This window comes from Gossypium arboreum, chromosome 13 (assembly GCF_025698485.1).
Source record: "Gossypium arboreum isolate Shixiya-1 chromosome 13, ASM2569848v2, whole genome shotgun sequence".
NCBI lineage: Eukaryota > Viridiplantae > Streptophyta > Magnoliopsida > Malvales > Malvaceae > Gossypium > Gossypium arboreum.
In genome coordinates, this window is record NC_069082.1 from 17,716,213 (window position 1) to 17,724,516 (window position 8,304).

Sequence of the window (8,304 nt, forward strand, 5' to 3'; positions counted from 1 at the left end):
GATCCACAAATCAAAAGGCCTTTGCATGGTTGTAATGGGGTTGAGGTTATGGGTATGGATACAAGCTGAAAAGGTTAGAACTGAGATAATTTCAATATATTACCCCACTATCAAAAACTTAATTACTGAATCACAAACAAATATCTAGAACTATATTACATGAGCTCTTTTATTTTTTTCATGACAACTTTAGCTTGCTGAGGCTTACAATAATAATACTAATTTTTTTTTTAAGAACAAATCAAGTCAATACAATATAGAAATCATACTTCATGATTCAATAACAAAAAATGATGAACATAGTGAGGTAACAATAATAAATTTAATCTCGATAAAAAAGGTAAATTGAGTAAGAGTATTTCAACAATAATGGGTTAATGGGTTAATGATGAGGGTTAATCAATAAAAAAAGGTTAGTAGGCTCAAAAGGGGTTCACTAAGGGTTTAATTATGTGGGAAGGCTTTTTATGGAGTAAGTGGGTTAAATCCTAAGTGCCTTTATTATCTCAGTATATCAAATCATACGTGTGATCTCGACATGTATAATCGAAGCAAGTTCTAGAATAACAGGTCAATGTTGACACATTCAAACCACAAAAGAAGTGAGCAAGAAAGAAAGCTATATGCTCAAAAGGCTCAAAAATCTCACCAAAAATTTGGGTTTTTGATGTCATTCTTGTATACTTAAGATTTCAAGATAATACCTCAATTTAGAAAAATAATCTAAAAAATTTTAGTTCTCAAAATATCAACTTATCATGCTCGATTCTCTAATGTCCTATAATCAAATAATCATGCATAATTCCCATGGTCTAATTCATGACATATCAACAATAATTATAGATCAATCAGAATTCATTCGATCAAGATTATGAGAAAATCACTTAAGCACAAGACCAAATTCAGGGATTTGAGAATAATGCAAAAAGTTAGGTTTCATGTTCATGTTCAGCCCCCCACACTTAAGATGTACATTGCCCTCAATGTACAAAGATAGACTAATCAAAATAAAGAAAATCATAAGAGAGAAGGAGGTGAAACTCCCTGTTATATGGATGCGGAGCTTGATTCTGAGGCTGGAGTGTTTGGGGAAAGTGGTAGCTGCCACTGTTCTTGGCTAGATGAAGAAATTGGGTCGTTGAACATGGCACTCGTTGGGTATTGATCCCTATTTGTTTCCTCATTCCGTAAAATATTCCTAGCAACTTTGCTTAGAAGTCTGTAGAATCATGAAGAGCGTATTAAGAGTTGGTGTGGAAGAGAGCGTAGTGAGATTACTTGTTAAAAATACCAGAAAAATGAAGAAAGTAAAATTTACTAATATAGATATGTCTTTCAAAATTAAATAATAAAATTGAAATGAAAAGAAAAAGAAAAATAAAAATAAAAAGATAGGAGGATTCAATGATCCTTGTCAGTGGGGCCCTCAGGTGGTGGTGCTGGAGTGGCAATGTGAAAGTGCTGACACAGCTGCTGCATAATGGCCTGCATGTCATCCATCTGTCTGTCACGTTGCCGATCTCGCTCGTGAATCATCTCGAACTGTGTAGTGCAATACTACTCGAAGTGAGTGAGTCGGTCGAAAAGGTATGCCAATGAAGCAGCCGCTTGAACTGGTCGTTCCCTAGGTGGCATGGTAGAAGGCTCCTCGTGCTGTAGGGGGACATCATCAGGAATGTCCTCAAGATCCTCCTTGTCAAGGGCATGAGTGAGAAGGTATTGAGGAGGATTGGTCCCACGTCGGCACTCGATCATCCTCATGTGTAACATAGTCGTGATACCCTGTGGGGAATCTAACCTATCAGTGTAAGCGCTGATGACTGCGCCACGGTGTTGAGGAGGCCAAAGTGTCTGGCAAGGCGCATCAACTAGGGGCCGATAGAGATTACTCCCTTCTGATGTCGCTCGATCTGATGGCGAATGGAGAAAGCGATGAAATATGCCAAGTTAGTCACATGTACATTTGCCATGCACCATAAATAGTAGGCGTCATGGTTGTTGACGACGCCGGTGCTCTCTCTTCTTCCGGTCAAGGTGTGTACTAATATGGCATGGAGATATTGTAGGGAAGGGGCGAGAGCTAAGGCCTTCGAGCGGCTGGGGTCGTAGGTGGAAGAGAGTGGTGCCAAAGCCTTCCAGAATAAAGAGGGAGAAAAATGGATATTGCGTGGTAGTGCATTCATGTCCTCCTCCTCCATAAACTCATCGGTGTAAAGTCCCAGAGCGACTCCAAACTCTGGGACACTGATTGCGCGAAATAGACCACCTAATCGGAAGTGAATGGTGACGGGGTCATCATTGTTCGTCATCACCACCTGTAAATAAAAAGTAAAGCATAATTCTAAAGTTAGCTCTAAATAAGTGGGTTTGATAATAACGAAGAACCGTTCCCATGGGTTTGTAGTCAAGAGGGCGCGGATGGCATTAGCTAGCTGGACCTGCTCTATAGCAGCCCAGTCAATGCAGCGACATGTAGTGAGGGGTTGCGCACGTAGTATCTGAAATAGCTCCTCCTGCGAAGCTTGAGAAACTCAAGGAATGGGTGCCGAACTTCAGCTGTAGCACGTACCGAAGAAGAACCCAGTCCCTTACGTCTCTTTTTGGATAGGACCGCAACCTTCTTGCCTCTTGATGATCACATAAGGTACTTGAAAATGTAGGAGCATTGATATAGTAGTTCCAAGATGTGTTAACATTTAACAATATCAAGCGAGAGGTGAAAATTTTATATGATTATTTAGAAACATTTACTGGAATCAAAGATGCATCATCAGTTAGGCAAAAATCCTAAAACTAGTATATGCTATTTAGTAGCTTAAACAATTCAAATATAGAAAATACTAAAGCAAATTCCTAACTTATTCAGAACAAACTGGTAATAGTAACAATATCTTTGTTAGTCATATAGAATATCAATGTAGTAATGCAAGTTGGAAAAACAAGGTTGAGAAAATGAACCAAAAGCTGCTGTAGGGTTGTGCACGGGCGTGTTGGAGGAAAGCACGGGCGTATGGCGTAGGGATACAGCCGTGTGAAGAAAAAAATAGAGGGAAAAGAGAGAGGAAAGTGAGGATTGATGCAGGGGGAGCGGATTTTAGGGTGGTTTGGGGGTTGAGGAAGTGAGAATCTGGGTAACGGAGGCCAGAATAGGGATTAGGGAGTGGAGAAGGGGAGAAGAGGAGATTTCGGCTAGGGTTTTAAAAGGAAGAAAATGAACAGTGATTTGCTTATATAGGGGAGGTGCACACGGCCTAGGGCCACGCCCGTGTACTCTGAAGGTGAGCCTGTGTTTTTCAAATTTTACAATTTAGGTCGTGCCTGGCTACTATCCCACACTCGTGTGTCTGGGGCATGTGTGGTACATGGCAATGTCGCACGGTCGTGCCTAGCTTTGTTCGCTTCTCCCATGCCCGTGTGTTAGGGTACCGCGCCCGTGTACTGTTGTCCATGGTTTAACGGCATGGGCGTGTCTCACACCCGTGTCGAAAAAATAGAATCGAGCCTTGCCCTTTGCACACCCGTGTTTTTCCATTCCCACGCCCGTGTTCACCTATCAAGCTCACCCACGACCATGTCGCACGGCCGTGGGGATTTATCGCATCCTGTGTTTTGGGTAATTCATGTCCTACTTCCACACGGCCATATCGCATGGCCGTGTTTCTTCCCCTGCTTAGCCACAGCCTTAGGCATGCCCGTGTGCCTGGCCATGTGTGCTGAGAAACTTTGCAATTCAAAGATAAAGTTAATAATTTAAAGTGTTAGAAATAAAGAAATCAAAATATGTTAGTGCTCGGGTTGCCTCTCGAGAAGAGCTTATTTATAGTCTAAGCTTGCCTTACCTCTCCGGTGAATGGTCAGGGTGGTTCGAAGAGTTTATACTCCTCATTCCTACTATCAATCTCATCAAAATAGGGTTTTAATTGGGTATTGTTTACCTTAAAAGTGCCGAACTTGGTGTGACTCACCTCTACTGTACCGAATGGAAAAATACTGAGTACTGTAAGAGGGATTTCCTCGTTCGGTGTGGTAGTGACAATGTGGGGATCTGCGGCATCTAGTAAGACTTTATCGCCAACCTTAAGTTGATTAGGAGAGGTATCGGGCTTGTTTTGGCATAGTTTCAATTTATCATATGTTCTCAATTTGTGTGCTCGCCATTCGTCTAGCTCTTCTATCCGTAGCCTTCGTTCTTTATGATTGTGTTCTCTATCATTTCTAGAGCATGGCTCGTGAACTTCTTTGAAGCTTAATTTCTGCAAAGTCATATTGTCAGTTTTAGTAGATTGGTGTGGAGTATTACTTTTAATGTTCGATGTGATGCTAGAATTACGAGCTTGAAGAGTGATCGTTTCATCTCCCATACGAAGTATAAGCTCACCTGTGCCAACATCAATAATTGTTTTAGCAGTTTCTAAAAAAGGCCTTCCTAAAATCAAAAGGGTGTTATTATCCTCCTCTATGTCTAGAACAACGAAATCAACGGGAAATATGAACTTATCTACTTTCACGAGTACATCTTCAATAATACCCCTAGAGAATCTTATAGTTTTATCTGCCAATTGAATGCTCATCCTAGTTTGTTTAGGTTTCCCAAGACCTAGTTGCTTAAACATTTTGTAAGGCATTACGTTAATACTAGCCCCTAAATCAGCTAATGCATGACTTATATCTAAACTACCAATTAAACAAGGAATTGTAAAACTCCTTAGATATTTCAATTTGTGGGGTAGCTTATTCTATAGAATAGCTGAGCAGACTGCGTTTAGCTCCACATGCGATGCTTCGTCCAACTTCCACTTATTTACTAAAAGCTCTTTTAAAAATTTCATTGCATTTGGCATTTGCGACAAAGCTTCAATAAACAGTAAGTTAATATGTAATTTTTTCAAAAGTTTAAGGAATTTACCGAATTGTTCGTCTGAGCAATCTTTCCTTGTCGCGTTAGGGTATGGCACACGAGGTTTATATTCGACAGTCACTAGTTTGTTTGTATTTTTACCTACCTCATCTCTCCCTTTGCTTACCACAGTTTCTTTCCTCAGTTCTGGTTCAAGCTCAACGACTCTTTCGTCATCTTGAGTATTAATTGCGTTGAGTTGTTCCCTTGGGTTAGGTTCGGTATTACTTGGCAAACTACCTTGTGGTCATTGGGAGATCAGTTTGGAAAGCTGGCCTATCTGAGTTTCAAGTCCTTGGATCGATGCTTGTTGATTTTTAAGTGCTGTCACGGTATTTTGGAAACGGGTTTCTGACATTGATATGAATTTTGAGAGCATCTTCGCAAGGTTCAGTTTCTTCTCTTGTTGATAAGGTGGCTGTTGAAAACCCTGAGGATTTTGTGGCTTTTGATTCCCTTGACCACCCCAGGAGAAATTTGGGTGGTTCCTCCAACCTGCATTATAAGTATTACTGTATGGGTTATTTTGAGATCTAAAGTTATTGTTACCCACATAGTTGACTTGTTCCTCTTCAGTTGTGGGATTGAAGGATTAATATTCTGTATACACACCTCCTTTGCTTGAGTCACACCTCATTACTGGATGTAACTGCGTAGAGCCAAGTAAACCATCAATCTTTTTATTTAGAAGTTATACTTGATTTGACAGCATAGTAACTGAGTCGACGTTATAAACGCTGATTGTTTTTGTTCTTAGTCCTTATGACTTGCCACTGATAGTTATTCAGTGACATTTCTTCAATGAATTCATAAGCCTCTTCAAGTGTTTGTTGTTGATGGTTCTGGCAGCAGCTGTGTTAACCATTTGCGGAGTCGAGGGATTCAGACCATTATGGAATGTTTGTACTTGCAGCCAAAGCATAACCCATGGTGAGGGCACCTTCTCAGTAAGTCCTTGTATCTCTCCCATGCATCGTAAAGTGTTTCTAAATCCATCTGCACAAAAGAAAAGATATCATTACGTAATTTAGCCGTTTTAGCTGGTGGAAAATATTTTAGTAAAAATTTCTCGGTCATTTGTTCCCAAGTAGTGATAGACCCTCGTGGTAACAAGTTCAACCACTGTTTAGCTTTGTTTTTCAGTGAAAAGGGAAATAACCGAAGGTGAATGGAATCATCAGAAACACCATTGATTTTAAATGTATCACAAAATTCCAGAAAGTTTGCTAAGTGAGCGTTGGGATCTTTATCCTGCAAACCATCAAACTGAACAAACTGCTGTATATTTGAATTATGTTAGGTTTTAGTTCAAAAGTATTCACAGCTACAACAGGTCTAACTATGCTAGATTTAGTTCCTATTAAAGAAGGTTCAGCATAATCATACATCGTGCGTGGAGCAGGATTTTGATTAGCCGCAATTGCAGGAGGTAGCTGATTGCCTTGGTTTTCAGCCATCTCTTCAGTTGGGGGTTAAGTATCATCTTCTTGCTCGTTCTCCGTGTATCGTAAGCTGCGCCTTATCTCTCTTTGATATCTACGAACTGTACAATCAATTTCTTCGTCAAAATGTAATGGTCCCGACGGGTTTCTTCTAGTCATAAACTATAAAAACCTGCTAAGAGAAAGAAAAAGTAATTAATAAAATTAAATTAAATTGCAAGAAAAATAAATGGCTAAAGTAATAAAAATTTAGCGTTCCTAATATTTTAGGTCCTCGGCAACGATGCCAAAAGCTTGATCGCGTGATTTCGTAACAAGTAATAAATATTTATAATGAAGATCAAACCTAGACTAACTATTATCACGATGCAAAGGCAAGCGCACCTATCGAACAATAGTGTAGTAATGGCAAGATCGGGATATCGTACCCAAGGGAACCAAAAGTACTAGTAATAACTATCTTTTTTATTATTTAACCTAGAAATAAAGAGGGGTTGTTTATTAAATTGATTAACTAAACTAATTAACTGATTAAACTAAAGCAAAGAGAAAATTTGGAAAAATACTTGAAGAAAAGTAATTGATAAAGACGACACCTGTGACAGCCCAAAATTGACCCTAGTCGGAAGGTGGTCTCGGGACCACAAAACCGAGGCATAAAAATAATTTAAAATTTATTTCGATGCCTATAATATGTGTGTATTCATGTATGACATTTTTTGATGATTGATTTAGTGTTATAAAGGTGAATTTCACAAGAAAGGACCTAGTAGTGAACTTTGAAAGTATGATGGGGAAATGTGTGATGACTAATTAAAGCATGCATGCAAAATAATGGACTTGCATGTCAAATTCCCCTTTGTACAAGTGATGGCCGGCCATGACAAAGAGATATGGGCTAAACATGTCATGAAACATGTTTTGTTGGGCATTAGGGAGAAATAATAAACAAATAAGCATGGGTAAGAAAAGAATGAAAAAAAAAAATGTGTGTGAGTGTGGTAATCCCCCCTTTGCCGTGAGTGGAGAAAGAAGGAAGAAAAAAATTTGTTGTGTTCATCCTTTCTCATCTTTTTGGCCGAAAATCATAAGGAGGAAGAAAGAGGATTTTTGCTTCATGCTTGGTTTAGAAGAGATCTAGAAGGTGATTTGGCTAAATTGGCATCAAGATTAAGGTATGTATGAGGTTGTGTTAGGAGTTTCATGCATGTTTTGGTTGCTAACTTGATGTGCATGTTAGCCACGGCTCAAATCTTTGTTATGCCATGGAAATGGTATTTGGCCAAACTTGTTATGGTGATAAAGCCATTGCATGCTAAGTGTGAAGCTTGATGATGATGCATGCAATGATGGATTGTCTACTCATGAGTAAGATTTTGAGTTTTCTTTTGTTTAACCATGATTGAAGTTGAAAAGGGCATGATTGTCATATTCGCCATGATACATTCATGAGCATGGTTCATGCTTCTTGCATGTTAGTTAAAATTTGTGTTTTGGATGGCTATGGACACCTTGAAATTCGCCATGCTCATATATGTATATATATGTTTGCACATGATGTTTTGGTTGTGAACTAAGTGATGAATATGTTTGTTTAAAGAAGAAGATGTTGAAGAATGATTGTGAAATTTCAAGCACATTCGCCTAGCACACATATGAGTGCTTGATGCTATAATATAAGTTTTGAGCTACAATATGCAAAGCATTAACTAGTAAAATGCATGCTGTTTTTGTGAGGTATTAAGTGCATAATTGGCCTCAACATGGACATGAATATTCGACCTTGGGTAGCCTATTGAAGGCCTTAGCTTTTCCTTGATGCTTGAATGAATTGTATTGAATTGCTTGATGTAGTATAAAATGTGCATGACCATTGTGTATTCAAGCTAAAGGGTGGCCATATGACCATTTAAACTCCTTGTCATATTCGGCCATAAGCTAGCACAATGAGGTTTTAATAAATTG

General features: G+C 39.1%; 1 non-coding gene across 1 annotated transcript; it reads left to right on the forward strand.

Moving 5' to 3' along the window:
* The first annotated feature begins 5,819 nt into the window (after nucleotides 1-5,819).
* On the forward strand, nucleotides 5,820-5,926 carry LOC128287692 (small nucleolar RNA R71). Its single transcript, XR_008278392.1, has one exon. It is a non-coding gene; the product is annotated as a small nucleolar RNA R71 (small nucleolar RNA).
* Nucleotides 5,927-8,304: the final 2,378 nt, after the last annotated feature.